This window comes from Dipteris shenzhenensis, chromosome 27 (assembly GCF_047967505.1).
Source record: "Dipteris shenzhenensis isolate YYH24624 ecotype China chromosome 27, Dip_SZ_1.0, whole genome shotgun sequence".
Taxonomy (NCBI): Eukaryota; Viridiplantae; Streptophyta; class Polypodiopsida; order Gleicheniales; family Dipteridaceae; genus Dipteris; species Dipteris shenzhenensis.
In genome coordinates, this window is record NC_141622.1 from 25,648,174 (window position 1) to 25,664,818 (window position 16,645).

A 16,645-nucleotide genomic window follows, 5' to 3' on the forward strand; every position below is an offset into this window, starting at 1 on the left:
GAAATGTTATTCTTCTATTTTCAAAGCAATATCATCAACGTTTAAAGATCTAAGGATCAAACGTGTGCTTCTTCCATATCCTGCAAAAGTTTGGAATTTAAGAGCTTCACTCAACGAACAAGTAGATGATTTTATTGGTCAGTGGTTGCATATTGAGGATGTATTTGAAGGTAGTAAGGGGACCACTATGTATAATCCTTGGAATAATATTTTTGTTGATCTTGAACAATTACAAAAAAGAATGGTTGAATTCTACAGAATCACATTTGAAGAGTGTTAGGGATGGCTTATATTTGTCATAAAGTTGGATGAATGTGAAATTGTGAAAGAGAAAAATATTGAAAGAGTGACCATTACACTTATGAATAGGGCACTTGATACATGAATCACTAGAGAAAACTCAAAGCATTTTAGTGTATAATCCGAGAAGCATATTTGGTGGTTGGGAGCATTTGAGGTAAGCGTCAACTTTCATTTTTCAAATATATTGCCGTTTGATTTCATTTATTATATCTAGATGTTTCAATATAGTTTCTTCTTAATGGCATGTAAAGACCAAGGATCACCAAACCTTGTTTTGGGTATTTCATCATACTAAAATACCAGAAGTCATAAAAAACTAGGTTCAAGGAGGGCAACTTCATGTTGAAGGCAAGGGTGATTTCCAAGTTGATTGGCATATGGCAAGGGACCTCAAGGCTCTCAAATGTATGTTCAACATAAGGAAAGGAGGTAATTCAAAATCTCCATGCTTATACTGCAAGGAGCTAGCCTATGTCATGGATTCTAAATGGTAGAGGAAAGCTCCTAATAGGGACAAGATTAATCCTGAATTCAAAGCAGTTCTTGATATTCCTTTGTGTAATATACATATATGCACATTGCATGCTTTATGTAGAATCATCGAAAAGTTGGTGTTTTTATCTATTGGATTTGCTTGGAAGCTTCGACCCAAAAAAAATCAGAAGAAAGCAATTGCTACATTAGAAAAAGTATTATCAGACATGGGTCTCCATGGAGGAGATGTTCATATCATTATAGATATCAAGAAGTCCTCAAATGGAAAAGATGTCCCTATCAAACCGTCAATTGGTGGAGTCAAAGCAAGAAGATTTTTATCAGAACCACAAAGAGAAGGAAAACTTGGTAGATGATTAGGATATGTTTCTAGGGTGAGATACAAACTTTGGAAGCATGTGCATAATGTAGTTAAAGATGATATGGCAGATGGTGTTGCTTGAAATGTTAAAGCGGAGGTATGGAAATCCTTAGACAAGCTTTTCCAACTTTGTGACAAAAAGAAATGGACCAAGAGCGATCATCGTGCGTTAGAAGAGGAGCTGATTTTTTTTGGAAAATCCATGAAACAAGCATGGACAAGCTGCAATATAACACACTACATGGTAAGTTGAATTAATTTGTTTTGTACGTATAGTTTGTACTTTCAAACATGGTTTAAAAGTTCTGACTATGATTACAACATATTCTTTACAATCACTAAATTCCATATTTTGTCAAAAAGTATGGATGCCTTGCAATATGGTCAACACAAGGAATGGTAAAGTCTCATTACACAACAAGAAATGCTTTTTTCCAACATACACAGCATTTTGGAGGAGGACATAAGGCAAATAATCTCAAAGAAGTGTTTCAGTGGTTTTTTAGAGGTATACTTCAAAGGTTGCAAATCCAGGAAAAAGTTTTATTGTCAAAAGTTAAACTTGCCTTTAATATGGCACAAAAGAAAAGAAGAAGGGAGATCCTTGATAATTCAACAGCTGCACAGAAACACACAGAGTGGAGACAATCAAAGGTTTATGTGAATCACAAGTGAATGGATAGAGTTGGAAACCTTATGGAGATTTATAACAATGAAGCAGATGCTTTGTAATATTTCCCATAAAAAATCAGTACAAAATCTGAGCTGACTATCTTTTCTTGTAGGACTGTGTGTCCTTTGTAACTTTTGACAATACAATATACTTGAGTTTACTCTTTACTTCTTTTACATAGAGCTTCTCTCCTTCCATCTGTTTAGCCTTAGAATCTAGAAGAAGCAGCTCTCTAAACCTAATCAAATGATGCTTTTCATAACTATCTAATTGGCTAGGATCTTTGATTCCAAGTGCTAAAGCATAAGCAGTGTATGTCAAAAAGTACCCTGCCCTTGAGCATTGTTTACAAGGGCATATCCAAAAAAGTCTAGAGTAGGTAATCCCTCAATTAATATAACCTTTTTATTCTGCCAATTTACTTGGTACCCACCAAGAAACTTTAACAAAGATTTTAAAAGGTAGACAGTTGTCTCTCCATCGTTACTTAATTGTCTGTGGTATATCAGAATCTTGGTAGGCGACATCTTGTTCATGTACTGTGCAAGGGAAGACAACTGTCCAAGTCCCCTTTCTCAGCTCCCATAGGACCTTCTCAGAAAACTATCATCTTCAATATACACCTACAATAGAAAAAAAGAAGCAATGAGAAATATATACAAGTCATGCTAAAAAAGATCTAGCAAAGAAAATCATGAGATAGTCTAAAAAAAGAAGCAATGAGAAATATATACAATCCAAAAAATCCATGATAGTGAGATAGCATACCTTCATATTCTCATCATCTGCCAAAATTTTATCGTGATCCAAAGATCAATGCTTCTTTCCATGCCACTTTGTGTTTTCCTTTGCTCCTTCTCCTCCTCCAACTTTTGTGTTCTGATCTTGTTAAAGGTCTCATCATCCATATCCTCCTCATCCACAGTTTTCTTAAAGCACATCGAGAGCGCCTCCTTGGGATCAAATGTATCTTCTAGTACCATTAATTCATCATCTTCAATTCCAACATCCTTATCTATGTACATCCTTGAGTAATTAAGGCCAAGGCATAATCTTCTCTGAGGTCAAAGATGAAGCATATATCTGAGAGCACATAAGACTCTTGAACTTGAATAGCGAATGAATGAAGGATAGGTATAGCTTGATTACTTGTCTCAAAATCTAGTCCTTTAGTAGACATAGCTCCATTTACTGTTTGTGACTTTAAGGCTACAAGATCCAAGGCTACAACCTCCTTCATCTCTTTCTCAAGATTGACATCCTCCTCATCTAGTTCTTGTGCCTCTTATATATTTTTGCCTTGGTTCAATATTAGTTTCTTCCCCAGGATCTTCCATGGCCTCTTTTGGCATGTCTTCCGTACCTTCATGAGACAAAGATTTAGAAACACAGCAAAAGCAAGCCTTACCTCCAATAGCCTTCATCCTTCACCATGAATAGTACAAACTGCTTTGTACTTTTTGGAAAGCTATCAAACCTCCTATTGATGGGAATCCGAAGCCTTTTGTTTGTAATCAAATCCTTGGAATGGACATATGACTTCCCAGATATGGTGACTTTTTGCTTCTCTAAAATTTTCTGAAACTCTGTTAGCTCGTCTACTAAAAAATCTATGTGACTCTCCAAGATTGTAGCATAATCAAGCTCTTTATTCCACATGTCATAAAACAAATGGTAATCTTGTTGAGCATCACACTTCTCAAGGAAATCAAGCAATAACAAATCTGTAGGCTTTTGGGTTTCTTTCAATGTCTTCCCCTCAATGGGACTGTTGTTTTTACAAATGACATCCATGGAACACTTGACAGCTTGATTTTATCATTTCTCTCTTTCTTGCTTGAACTTCCCTTTCCCTGAAGAGGTCAAGATTGTCCCTGTAGCCTCCTTTTAATTGACATAAGTGGCGATTGTGATCCCAAAACCCCTTCAAATTCAATAAGCTATACAAAATCAAGTTATAAAAAGCAATTTACTGTCTCTCTACACAATCTAAATGAAGCACCAACAATAAAATTATGATTTCCATATGCACGCATATCACACAAAATATATAATGCATAGTCCATTCAAGTATTTACAAAACCAAGTTACAAAAAGAAATTTATTGTCTCTGTCGACAATTAAAATGAAGAATCTTTCAATAAAAATATACAATCAAAGTTATAAAAAGCAATTTATAGTATCTCTCTCCACAATCAAAATGAAGCACCAACAATAAAATTATGACCTCCATATCCAGGCATATCACTAAAAATATGTAATGCATAGACCATTAAAATATTTACGGCATTGTGTTTTATGAAAAGTTTAAAGAAAGTATACTGCCTGCATGATTTCTAGTTGTCCATTATTGATGGGAAATAGTGATCCTAAATACATTCAGATAGAGTCCAAAGTGCTACTTCTTAGAGCCCTTTTTATCACTCTTGCTTGACTCTCCCTTGTCTTTCTTCTTTTTTCCTTTCGTTTTTTCTTTGCCTTTTTTCTCGTCCTCTTCCAACTTCATTTCCACAAGTGTGTGTCCTTCTCTTTCAATCCACCATTTCATCTCTTCAATTGAATCTTCTAAGATTTCTCAATCAGATTTGTTAGAATCTGAGACATAACGATCAACGTCGTCTTGTGCGCTAGGGACAAGAAATGCTCCAGGCAGAGTTCCCATCTCAATAGGGGGTCCGACAATATCTCTGTATTGGAGATATAGTTGTTCAAATATGTTTTCAAATCATCTTTGGTTGGAGCCATTGGAACCTATGAAAATACATCTTTATGTTAAACCACATTGAAAAATGAAGGAGACGGAAATGGAGAGAGAGAAAGAGAAGGCACCTACAGAACCTTCTACAATATGCCAAGCTTGATCTCACCCAAGCAAAACAGATTGGACCAGACGAGTTGGAGTCATCTTCTTCCTCTTTATCTCTCTCTATGGCTCTCACTAGATCTCTTTCTCTCTGTTTCACGAACCAATTTCCTACACTTATCCTCTCTCTCTCTCTCTCTCTCTCTCTCTCTCTCTCTCTCTCTCTCTCCCTCTCTCAATTTCTCTACATAAAAAATTGGGAGATATATCTTGGAAAAAACAAGTGATAGAGTTGAAAGAAAGTGATCCACAACATAAAGAATACAAAAGTGAAATTAATAATTGACCAAAAAGGACAACACTACCTCGAAAAGGGTGCTTCTCTCACCTTACATCCCCTCACTTTCTATCACTCTTGAAGGAGGGGTGGAGTCACTATGCATCTCTCACTATTGCTCCCTCACTTTCTTTCTTTCACTTTCCTTCCAAAACAATGGCCGCCTACTACGTGACTTCATTTATTAAACTCAAATCATGTCTTAGATCCCTTTTGTATGGACCCATGAGGGGAAAATCATTACAAGAGCATATGTTATGCACATGGCTTCTTGATTTGAACTCTGCAGAAGAGGTGAATATCTTATGCACATGGCTGCTTCTTTAATCATGTAGTCCTTATGCTAACAAGCTAAATTTTCATACAAGATATGGCGGCGGCTAGAAGCTCTATTGAACAAAATAGTAAAGATGAGGAAAGCCAGGAGCAAAAAGAGGAGTTGTTGAATGCTTACAAGTTGGCAAAAGAGTCAAAACAGATTGTGAGGAGTGTCGGTGAGGAGATTTGTGATGCCGATCCTAGGCATCCATGGCCTCCAAATCTAAAGTCCAATGCCATAGTAGGCACTTTGGAGGAAAATTGCTCTCTCTAATGGTGTAATAGTCAAGTGATGAAAATTTACTTCCACAGAGACTTATGTGTTTTCGAAAGTTGTAATAGACAAGAAATGGAGCTACAGTTAGAACTACAATTCCACAAAGAATTTTCAATTCTCTAATGTAATGGAGAAGGGATAAACTTTATATTTCTCTGTCTCTTACACAGACACACACTCTCTCTCTTTCTCTGTGTGTGTGTGTGTGAGTGTGTGTGTCTCCAGCTCCAACTCCACCTCCCCCCCCCTTTTCTAGTCTCTGTCTGTCTTCGTCTACCATTGATTCCATTCTGGATCTATATAGCATGCACATGAACAAGGTATAATCTAAATGGCATGCTTTGCCAAGGAAACCCATACTTAGAGAAGCTTGTTTAGGATGGGATAACCTGAATGAGCTAATACAAGGCATATTGTTTTGAAGTAGGCTCTGCAATTGCGACTATGGAATTTTGTGCGTCACTTGATACAGTAGGCTTGCAGCATTTTCTGGTAACACGACATTCAGTAATAGCTTGTTTTCTGTCAACTATAGTTGTGGCACCTTTAGCTATGTTAGCAGCTTTAACCTGTTCAGCAACTTCTTCTTCTTTGGCAGCTTCATTATCTTCTGTCTTCTTAGCTGCTTCATCAACACTGTCGGTGTTTTCTGATGATCTCCTCCATCCACTTCTGGTTCACCATTTAACTTCTCCAATTGTCTTTTGTGTCTTTTTCCACCAAGATGAATTTGCAGGTGGTTAGCTTTAAAGCAATTGATTTGGCATACAGAACACCACCCAGGACCCCCTTCAGTTGATTTTTGCTTCCCTGGGGAAGCTTTCTTGTCCACAGTAGTAGCTAGTGGATAGGCTTAGGTTGCTTTTTGACCCTGGGCCTCTGCAGTAGAAAACCTGCAAAGTGAGACAACCTAGTGGCATGCCCCCTTCAGAGAGAGCTTCTTCAAAGTTCTCCCTTTAGTCTGTCAGTAGTTAAGGGATGCAAGAAGCTTACAAGCAATCACTACATGCCACTGAAAGTTCTCCCCCCATGAATTTCATGTGGTAATTATGTTTGGACACAAAGTGAATTTTCAACATAAATTTGTGAGCTTGTTCGGGCCAGAATGCCTTGCTGAGGTTTTGGCTTCCCCTCATCCACTTATGCTCACAATCCTAGATTATCGAGAGACTTGGGACGTACGTGTCTTGGTGCTCATATGACATCGGCTTGGGTCTTACACTTTGATGGTGCTTATAGACCTTCTACAAAAGCGGCAAGGGTAGGAGTGACCTTGACTTCACTTGACGGAGAAAAGTTTTTGTATGGAAGCCCCATGGCAGCAAATACTTGCAATCAGGCCAAGTACTCCACACTCATGTTTGGCTTACAAAAAGCCAAAGAACATCAAATCTCTCAGCTAGACATATGAGGCGACTCACAACTGGTATGCCGACAAGTAAGCGGTGAGTGGAAAGTGAGAAGTGAAGCCTTGACAAGCCACCATCAACAAGCCACTCAACTTTGTCAAAACTTTGAAGAGATTCAAGCGAAGCATATTCCAAGAACTTAGAATAGCATCGCCAACTCATTAGCATGAGCGTCTTGTGAATCAAAAGGAGACTCATCTTCAAAGGAGCAAAAATGCCAAACCTCACCCCACATGGAGATTATAAGAGCTTGAGGATTCGGAAGGTGATGTGCAAGCCCTGCATCTTCTTACCATGGTAATGGCTTTCCTTAATGCGATGCCATACCCCCAACCTTCTGCAATGACGTCAATTGTAAAAGTTATTTATGAACTCTTCTTCGGCCATCGACTCTTCTCGTATGGAATATCGCACCACTCCTGATACTCAATTTTTGGTTTACATTTGCTTTCTAGAAGTCTCATCCCCATACTTCTATTTTAAGAATACGCTCTCTATTGTCAATAGAAATAATCTTGTATTTACTTACCTCCTCCACCATATTTTTCAATCCCCTCCTCTTTTCCAAGCATGGCTAACATTCCTGTGTTCTGTGGTTGGATTGAAGAAAATCCAAACGAGTATCTTGTGGCCTTCAAACGCCATTGTGTTTCTCTCAATTTTCTTACTGAAAATAGATGGTTGTTGGTTCTTCCCACATTTCTAAAGGGCTTGGGCTCAAGTGTGGTATGAGAAGTAGGCCGAGGATGCTCACTAAAGATGGCCGAGGTTGATAGCAACGGCAGCTATGATCGAGTAATTCGGCAAGGAAGAGGATCCAAAGAATGTGTACTTGCAAGTGGCAAACTTGAAGCAGTCAAAAGGTGAGACGGCGCATTGATACGTGGATTGAACGGCCGTGCTCTTGGACCATTTAATTGCCATGTAGGAGGACAACATCAGATTCCAAGCTAGAATGACTCAGCATGTGCTAGGCTACCTCGTAGCAGGAGCAAGTGATGAATTCTGCCTCAAGCTTAAATGGAGAATCTAGAGCCCATGGTGTGAGCACAAGAGATTGCTCAAAGGTTTGACAAGGTTCAGTCTGACCTCGCTTCAAAGAAGACAGTTGTCCCTCCGCAACCCCCTCCATTCTTGCAACAACCACCTGGGGGGTCCAACTCAAGGGCATACCCCCACCCCCCACCAGGGATGTATCCACCGCCTCCACCTAAAATGTATGATCCTCCCTTAGATGCTTACCCTCAACAAGGTGCATATCTTCACCCTCTGCCTATAAGATTTTCCCAACCAGCCTCGCCCACAAGCCCCCCTCCTTCCTACTCCCCCAGCCCCTCCTACTAAAGAACCTCATGCCAATGACCTATGGCCAAGGCCCTGAATGATCTTTGGCTTGAGATGGTGGGCATTAGAAATCAAGCCAACTTCCCCCCAAGAGAACATGCCAATGTTGTGTGCTATGAGTGCCACCAAAAGGGACATTATCACACCGAATGTCCTAATGTTCCAAGGGTGAATCTCCTAGGTGAATCGGGCACCAAGGATTCTGATGTGGAGGTCCTTGACCTTGGGAAGAGAAGTCGTACAACCTCGGACCCCTCTCCAAACCGTGGACTGAGCCACCCCAGGAAGAAGGTGTCCTTCTTAGAGCCCCCAGATGCTGAGATGACAAACCCACTAGTGGAGAAAGCTAAGAGGTCTCGCAAGAGTAAGTGGTTGCCCTCGGATTTCCCTATTGGCTCCAGACAAGAAGACTATTCTGTCATCCAGGACCTTGCCCATCGGTCTCTGAGAATCACGCTTTCTCAATTGATAGCATTAAGCCCTAAGGTGAGATGTGAGTTGTAGCAAGGGCTCTCAACAGAACGATAAAAAGGGGAAGGTACGAGAGATTTCTTCTATCTCTGAAGATGTTGATCGGCACCCACATACAGTAGATGTCATCATAGATAATTGTCACATCAAAAGTGTGTGTGTTGATGGGGGAGCCGCATGTAATATCATGGTGCCCCGTATCATGAAGAAGTTGAATTTGAAATGCACAAGGATCTCCTCCACTTGAATCAAAGTAGCAGATGATCGATGACTCACCACCCTTGGAGTCATTGAGGATTTGCCCATCACTGTCAATGGGTTGACCACCACCGTCAATTTCTATGTGGTGGACATTGAAGATACAAGCAGGAGTTACCCAGCCATACTTGGGAGACCGTGGTTGAGAAAGAGTAATGCAATCAGTTATTGGAAGATGGGACACATGTCTTTTGGTGCCTCAAAGGAGAAGATCCTGGTGCAACCAGGTGCCACTGAACCAGAAGAAGAAGAGGAGCAAGACAGTGATACTCTCTCATCCTCGGTGTCTGAGTCAATAGAAGATTCAGACCGAAAGGGGGAGGAGATGTTAGAGGAAGAAGTTTACATGATGGGGGTGTTTCCAACCCCGCCACCTGTGGTAAAGGTAACAACTAGTCCTCAACAACTTGAATCTATGCTTTCTTCAGACCTCACCCCAAGTGAGAAAGAAGAGTTCCTAGAAATGTTCAAAGGTTTCCCTGACCTCTTTGCAACTAGCTACCACCACCTTCGCCATGTGATTGCCATAGAATACAAGATAGAGCTAAAGCCTGATGCTAAGCTAGTGGCTCAGAAGTACCGGAGATTAGGGCCCCTACAAACCGATGCTTTGTGCTCAAAGTTGCAAAAGCTTGTAGAAAGTGGGTTTATTGTTCTAGTTCACAATACTGAATGGGTTTCACCAGTGGTAGTCACCCCCAAAAAAAACAACAAGTGGCGGGTCTGCATCGATTATAAGAAACTCAATGTAGCCACCAAGAGCGACCATCATCCTCTACCCTTTTAGGACCTCATTCTTGAGAAGGTAAGGAGGATCGGTTCATGTACCTTGTTCAGTTTGCTTCTTGACAATTTCCTAAAACTGAACGATGCTACTCTGAGGCTGACAAGCATGCCTTGTCTTTGTTGTTTTGTATTGAGAAATTTAAGTAGTCCTTCATTATAATCTCTAGCAATGGTCTTTCAAAGCAGGTTCTCCAATCACCAAATCCCATGGGTCGGTTGGCCAAGTGGTTGGCAATTCTACAAGAATATGATTTTTCTTTAAAAGGGGGTTGTTCCAACTTGAAAAATGCTTTGATTGATTTAGAGGAGTGGCCCAATGTAAACCTTGTAGATGGTATGAATCTCCCAGCTCGTCCTCACATGGGCCACTGTGAATATTGTGCTCTTGGCAAGACTTCAGACTCTCATCGTACTCTTTGTTTTGAGCTATTAAATGCCTAGATCAAACTTCAAAGTGAAACATTACATCATTTTTTATGCCAGCTACTTTTAGCTTGGTTTCATGATCTGCACTCTCGTAGTTCTTTTCTCCAAGAATGTCTTGATTTTGTGATGAACGTATTGGTTTCGTGATCGGTGCTATATGGCTTATGCACCTCTTGAGCTTGTACAAACCCATTGCTACGTTCCTTAATGACTTTGTATGGACCGGTCCACATTGGAAGGAACTTTTTATCCATTTGGTGGTCCAATATGTTATCAAAGCATAGCACAACATCTCCCTTAGCAAAGTGTCTTTCCCATCCCTTGTGGATCTTAGCATCCAAGCCGACCTTTTGTCAATTCTTTTGGATCTCTATTTGATGTAGTGCAAGGTGTCGGGTCTCATCTAACTTCTCAAGTTGTATCAACTGAGCTCTACATCATCTTCTATCATCCTCTATTCTTGTACCAATCTCAAGGCAGGAATGTCTATCTCTAGCAGTAAAACTACCTCAGTACTGTACACCAACTCAAAAGGAGTGTGACCTGTACACGTTTTATGTTGGGTAATGTTGTAAGGCCACATGGATTTAGTGACCTTCTGATCCCATTGGCTCCTGTACCCTATGGCCATTTTTCCCATGGATTTACAAAGGATGCCATTGGTCCACTTCATTTGTCCCATGGATGCTGGATAATAAATGCTAGAACTATGATGATCAATACCCATATGATCCATGAGCAACTCCACTGCTTCATTTAAGAATGGACTCCCGTGGTCAGACACTATTTCCATGGGTGTCCCAAACCTTGTGCAGATACATTCAAATATGAAATTTGAAACTACCTTACCATTTGCAGCAGGGAGGGAAATAGCTTCAGCCCAATTACCACTATGAGCTTGTTGATCATGAAACTAAGATATTTTTGGAGAAAAGCACTAGTGAACATACATTTTGATTCTCAAATTCCTCTTTTCCTGAAATAATCAAAATCAATTGTATATAGGGTCCAAGGTACCTCTCTTATATTTGAGGCAACCATAAAATGATCCCCATAAAAAATATCTATGTAGGAACATCCATGCGTGTGATTCATGCTTCCTGCACTTCATCATGTTTTTGTTAAACCAAGATCAATTAAAATTCCATGAAAAATACAAGTGGGCACTCCAACTGTGAAAGGGTATTCTCCAAAACCATCCTAGCAATACCATCCGATACCAAAAGAAATTAAAAACTAGTAAAAGGCCATATCAACCATATATAAAATGGCCCAAAGTATTTCCCTTAAGCTATAATTTCTTACCACTCCTTCTCCTTGCCAAAAGGCTAATGTCCATCCTACAAGTTCCACATATAAACTATCCATTGCAAAAACAATCATAGTATAGGATCTTCATTCAGGTTCTTCAATAGCAAATGCAATGTCTATCTACATATAAAATGTTCTAAGATTTCATATCCAAGTCCATGAAAATCTTAAAAAGGCCCTATGTCCTCTTCTATAATCAAGTCCAAAGTTACAAGAAATACATCAAAATCCATGTAATAGCCCGACTTATAGAACTGTTACTGCCTATCTCCAAAACTTGCATTTTAGCTTGTAGAATGGTTGTGAAAACCTCAAGAAACCATAATGGGCTGTTGTAGACACTTTTAATGAAGCCAGTTCACTCTCTTTCTTACTATGAAAATTGATAATTTCTCAAAAATAGGCATGAGCTCAACATGCATGCATAACTCCTAAAAACTCCTCAAAAAATATTCCCAAAAGCTCAAAATAGGCATTCTTAAATCCTCAAAAAATACTCACAAAAACTTTTAAAAATGAACTTTCTTTCTTGTCTCTCTCATGAAGAGAAGCTACTTCACTCAAATTCACAATGCTCATTGACAAGAGCCCAAACCTTCTACCTTGCAAGGGTTTTAAATAACTCTAAGGTCTCACAAAAAGTCTAAGAATAATATGGAGAGAGAGAGAGAGAGAGAGAGAGAGAGAGAGAGAGAGAGAGACAAAGATAGAGACAGAGATAGAGACAGAGAGAGAGAGTGATTAGGTGGTACAATATACACCATTCTTGCTTGTAAGCACACAGAATTTAGTAGAATGCCATAATCCCTACAGTTTGGAAACACCTTTTGTAGAAATTTCAACTCTTTTTCTTTAGTATTATGGACAAAAAAATCCCAAAAAAAGGCAAGGAATTTATCAATGTATTCCTAAAAGTTTTCCATCATGAATCAATGGTGTATTTTTTAAATTTGAACAATATCATATTGCTTGGGTATGCTCTCCATTCAATGATGAAGCTCATCTTGTCCTAATCTTTTATGGCTAGTGTTACTTGTATCCATCAATGAATGAATACATTTTATGGTCTTCCACATTATCTAGAACATTCTTAATTACTAGCAAAGGAAAGGATCGTTTTATAGTTTATTCATTAAGTTTCCTATAAAAACACAAGTCCCTAGTTTCTCATTCTTTTTAGGCATAGTTATAATTGCAATAAGCAACCAATGATCCACATAGTAAATGAATCCTACTTGTATAGCTGAATTTGATAAAAACAGGGTTTGGCTATTTGGCTTTGATCATAGAATATATGAATCATAATTGTAGAACTTTAGAAGTTGATCACTTTTAGCTTTGATCGATATGGCATAGTTCATGTCCATGCATTAGCTTTGTTAATTAATTAGCTTAACATCTATTACCAAGGAAATTTGGTGCTAGCACAGTGGAGAGACCCACTTCAAATCCATGTACTTTAATCAACGGCATCACTGGGTTCTCAAAATATTTCATGTGCCCTTTCTAATGAATGCTTCTAGCGATTCTTCATTGATCTAAATTATCTTCGGTTTATCCTATGTTCCTATATTCAATTCTTTTATTGCTTGTGCTTGGGTTTAGGATTATTTATGTTGATTCTTCGAGATAGTTCTTATTTTATCTCTTTGATTCCTTTTTTTCTTTTTGTGAAAGCTTCAAGAAAGTTGAACTCCAATCATTCTTCTTTTATTGTGAATTCAGTCACATCACCACTATCAATATTCTTCTTTCATCATGAATTCAGTCACATCACCACTATTAATATGCCAATTGTTGCTATTGGCATGTTCATTAATAAAATCTTATCCTCAACATCCATTGCAAATACATCTTGAATCTCAACTACTTCTAGCCTAAACTTCTTTACTATTTGGCTCTTTGCCATTGCCACCTATACTTGCTTATTATTTCCTTGAATGGTATGGGTTTCTTTTCCATAGACATGAATCACCGTTGCCCCTTCAACCAAGGTATTTCTAGTAATAGTGGATAACATTTCTCATTCTCCCTTTTGATGACTCTCTTAGTCATTATGAAGTATGTGTTGCTGACTTTTTATAAATATGCTTTAATATACTTTCTAAAAATACCGATCTTTGATTGGCCATCCACACTTTGAAAGATTTAGGTTTTAGATGTTTCAAATTTAGCCTTTGTTATACTGCTTGTATAATTATGTATTCTCCATCAATCAAGAATCGGTTTGAGTATTTAATTCATCTTGAGCGCTTCTCCCACCCCACCATTTCAGTCACTTTGACTTTGGGATAGCCATTCTTTCTACCACTGATTTGGCATAAACTAGCAAGGTTTGGAAGACCTTTGAGCAATTTGGAGTGATTTACAAGAGCCTCCCAATTGAAATTGTTAGCTTTAACTCCCAAAATTTCTCGAATCTTTGTTGAAATCTTTTAGTTCAAGCCAATATTCTCCTTCAACTCGTTTGTTCTTTATTCATGATCTTTGTGTTTTATTGTTCTTTGTTCTGCACTCCCTTGATCTTTTCTTTGGATAAATTCTCCTATCTCATAGTTGACTTGGTCATAGTCCCTTTCTACCAATGGCTATTTTTATTACAACTCTGTCATTATCTCATTTATCTTTTTTTATTTATCTTTCCACAAAATTCCTAGCACCTTCAGCACCTTGGACTTTTGTTACTCTAATGGAACTCCTTGTGACTTTGGCAACATTCATTTTGATTTCTATCAACACCAACCCTATTCTTGGTGCTTTCTCATCATTCTCACAAGCCCTCTAACATTTCTAGTTGCTTCTTCCATAGTCTAGAATCAATTTTCACGTGACCCTTCTTTCTATAGAACTAGCATGCTAGCATGCTATCTTCTTTGGTTTGTCCCTCTCAAATGGCTTCCTTACTTTTTCTATCCACTTGGTTTACAAAAACCATTCTATTGTTTTTATTAAATCACCATTCCTCAACATTACGAACTAAACAATTGCAAATGTTGCAATATCGTCCCACTTGATAGTTTGGTGCTAGAGTGTCCTTTCTTGAATTTGCTATGCCAAACTTTACTCTTCCTTGGTGAGCCTCTAATTCCCATTTCCTTTGGAAGTCTCTTGAACTCCTCTTTGTCAAGATTTGATGACTCCTTCCATATGATGAAGATAATCTATTCGTCATCTTTGACTTCTCCTTCACCTTGTTAGGGAGCTAGAAAGGAGAATAGAATTCAAACAATCCTATCACATTGCATTTCATTAACCTTCGCATGCATGCAAGTGAGAAAAGTAGGATACGAATTTTCCAGGAATGTATGATGTGATCAAAAGAGGCTAGGAGCAACATCCTTTTATACTTCATAAAGGGAATTCTTCCTCCATATGAAATTAAATGGCAATTCTTCAAATTAGGTGTGGTCCTTGCATCATCTCCATATATTATTGTTGTTCAAGATGTCGTTATAGTCATGTAATTATCATGTTTAATAATTTCTTATCTTAATTTGTTATTATGAGAATCTAGCACTTGTGATCACTTACCCTTTTTATTTTGAATGAGATCACCTACCCTAGCATATGAGAATTGAAAGTCTTGGGAAGCAATTAAGCTAAGGGGTTTGTGAGATAGGATCATAGAGGTTGATTCTTAAATTGCACATATCACCTACCCTACTCATCATCAGACTACCTAGGCTCATTTTGAGTCTTGCCATTTTATCAATTTGTTACTGTTACTGATGTTTCAACTGAACAGATCTCGATTTTAACTGTTGCTGGTTCTGTTGATCAAATCTCGATTTTGAAGTCTTAAGGAATTTTTTGAACTTGTATATATTTGACTCTTTTATATTAATATAAACCCGCATTTTCAAAAAAAATTGTGTCATGCATTTTTTTGAGTTTGAGGTCCTCACCTTTATTGGGGATTCCCCTTCGAATTGAGGCAATTCGAGGTAACATTGCAAAGATAGCTAGGAGGTTAGATGTAAATGTCATACTTTGTTAAGGAGGCATGACTCCACTCTAAGAAAATTAACTCCCCAACATTCTCATGGTAATATTCAATATTCCAATAAGGCTTTCCAATGCCTAACTTTCCACTTCATTGGGCCAGAAATAGGCAAGACTCAAATTGTGTCATGCATTTTTTTGAGTTTGAGTTCCTCACCCTTATTGGGGATTTCCCTTCACATTGAGGCACTTTGAGGTAATAGTGTAAAGATAGCTAGGAGGTTAGATGTAAATGTCACACTTTATTAAGGAGGCATGACTCCACTTTGAGAACATTAACTCCCCAACATTTGCATGGTAATATTCAATGTTCCAATAAGACTTTCCAAAGCCTAACTTTCCACTTCATTGGGAGGAAATATGTCTACAAGCTATTTCAAGGGAATATTACCTAGGCGACTAGGGGATCAGAAGATACATATGGATAAGAGCAAGATGAAAGATAGGAGGCATTGGCTAGAGTTGGATAAGCTACAATAACAAGAAAATGGAGTTGATGGGTACACATGAAGCTTGCAAACATTCAATGAGTCGTACATTGCTATATGGCAAATAAATTGCACACTGGCTCAACTTTTGACTTCTTGTGTATACGAAATTTAGTGAACATGCAAAGTGATATTAAAGGGGCTTCCCTTCTATGTGTGTGCATGCACACACATGTGTGCAAGTGCATGCATGCATGTGTGTGTGTGTGTGTGTGTGTGTGCATGCGCACGCGTGTGTCTGTGTGTGCATGTGCGTGCTTGTGTACATAGTATAACAGTCTATACTCAACTTGAAAATGATATGGTTGATAGCATCAATGCCATGGCACATGATGCTTGTTGATTTGCGTTTTGGTTATCACACAAATCAATTTTCTTTCATGTATATAGAGCTAAAGTGTTTCTCTTATAATGTATAGGGCCTCCGTGATCTTGAAAAATGGAGGCTTTTTTTGCATTATGTTTATAAAACGTAGCCACATATAGTTTACTTACAGGAACATGATCAACACATGCTTGTTGGAGAACATGGATATTTTGCAGGTTATGATATATTTAATTCTAGTTGTGATGGATATTCTAG

The 16,645-nt window shown here is 38.4% G+C and overlaps 1 pseudogene; it reads left to right on the forward strand.

The window, feature by feature from the left end:
* The first annotated feature begins 779 nt into the window (after window positions 1-779).
* On the forward strand, window positions 780-15,374 carry LOC147884089 (uncharacterized; annotated as a pseudogene).
* Window positions 15,375-16,645: the final 1,271 nt, after the last annotated feature.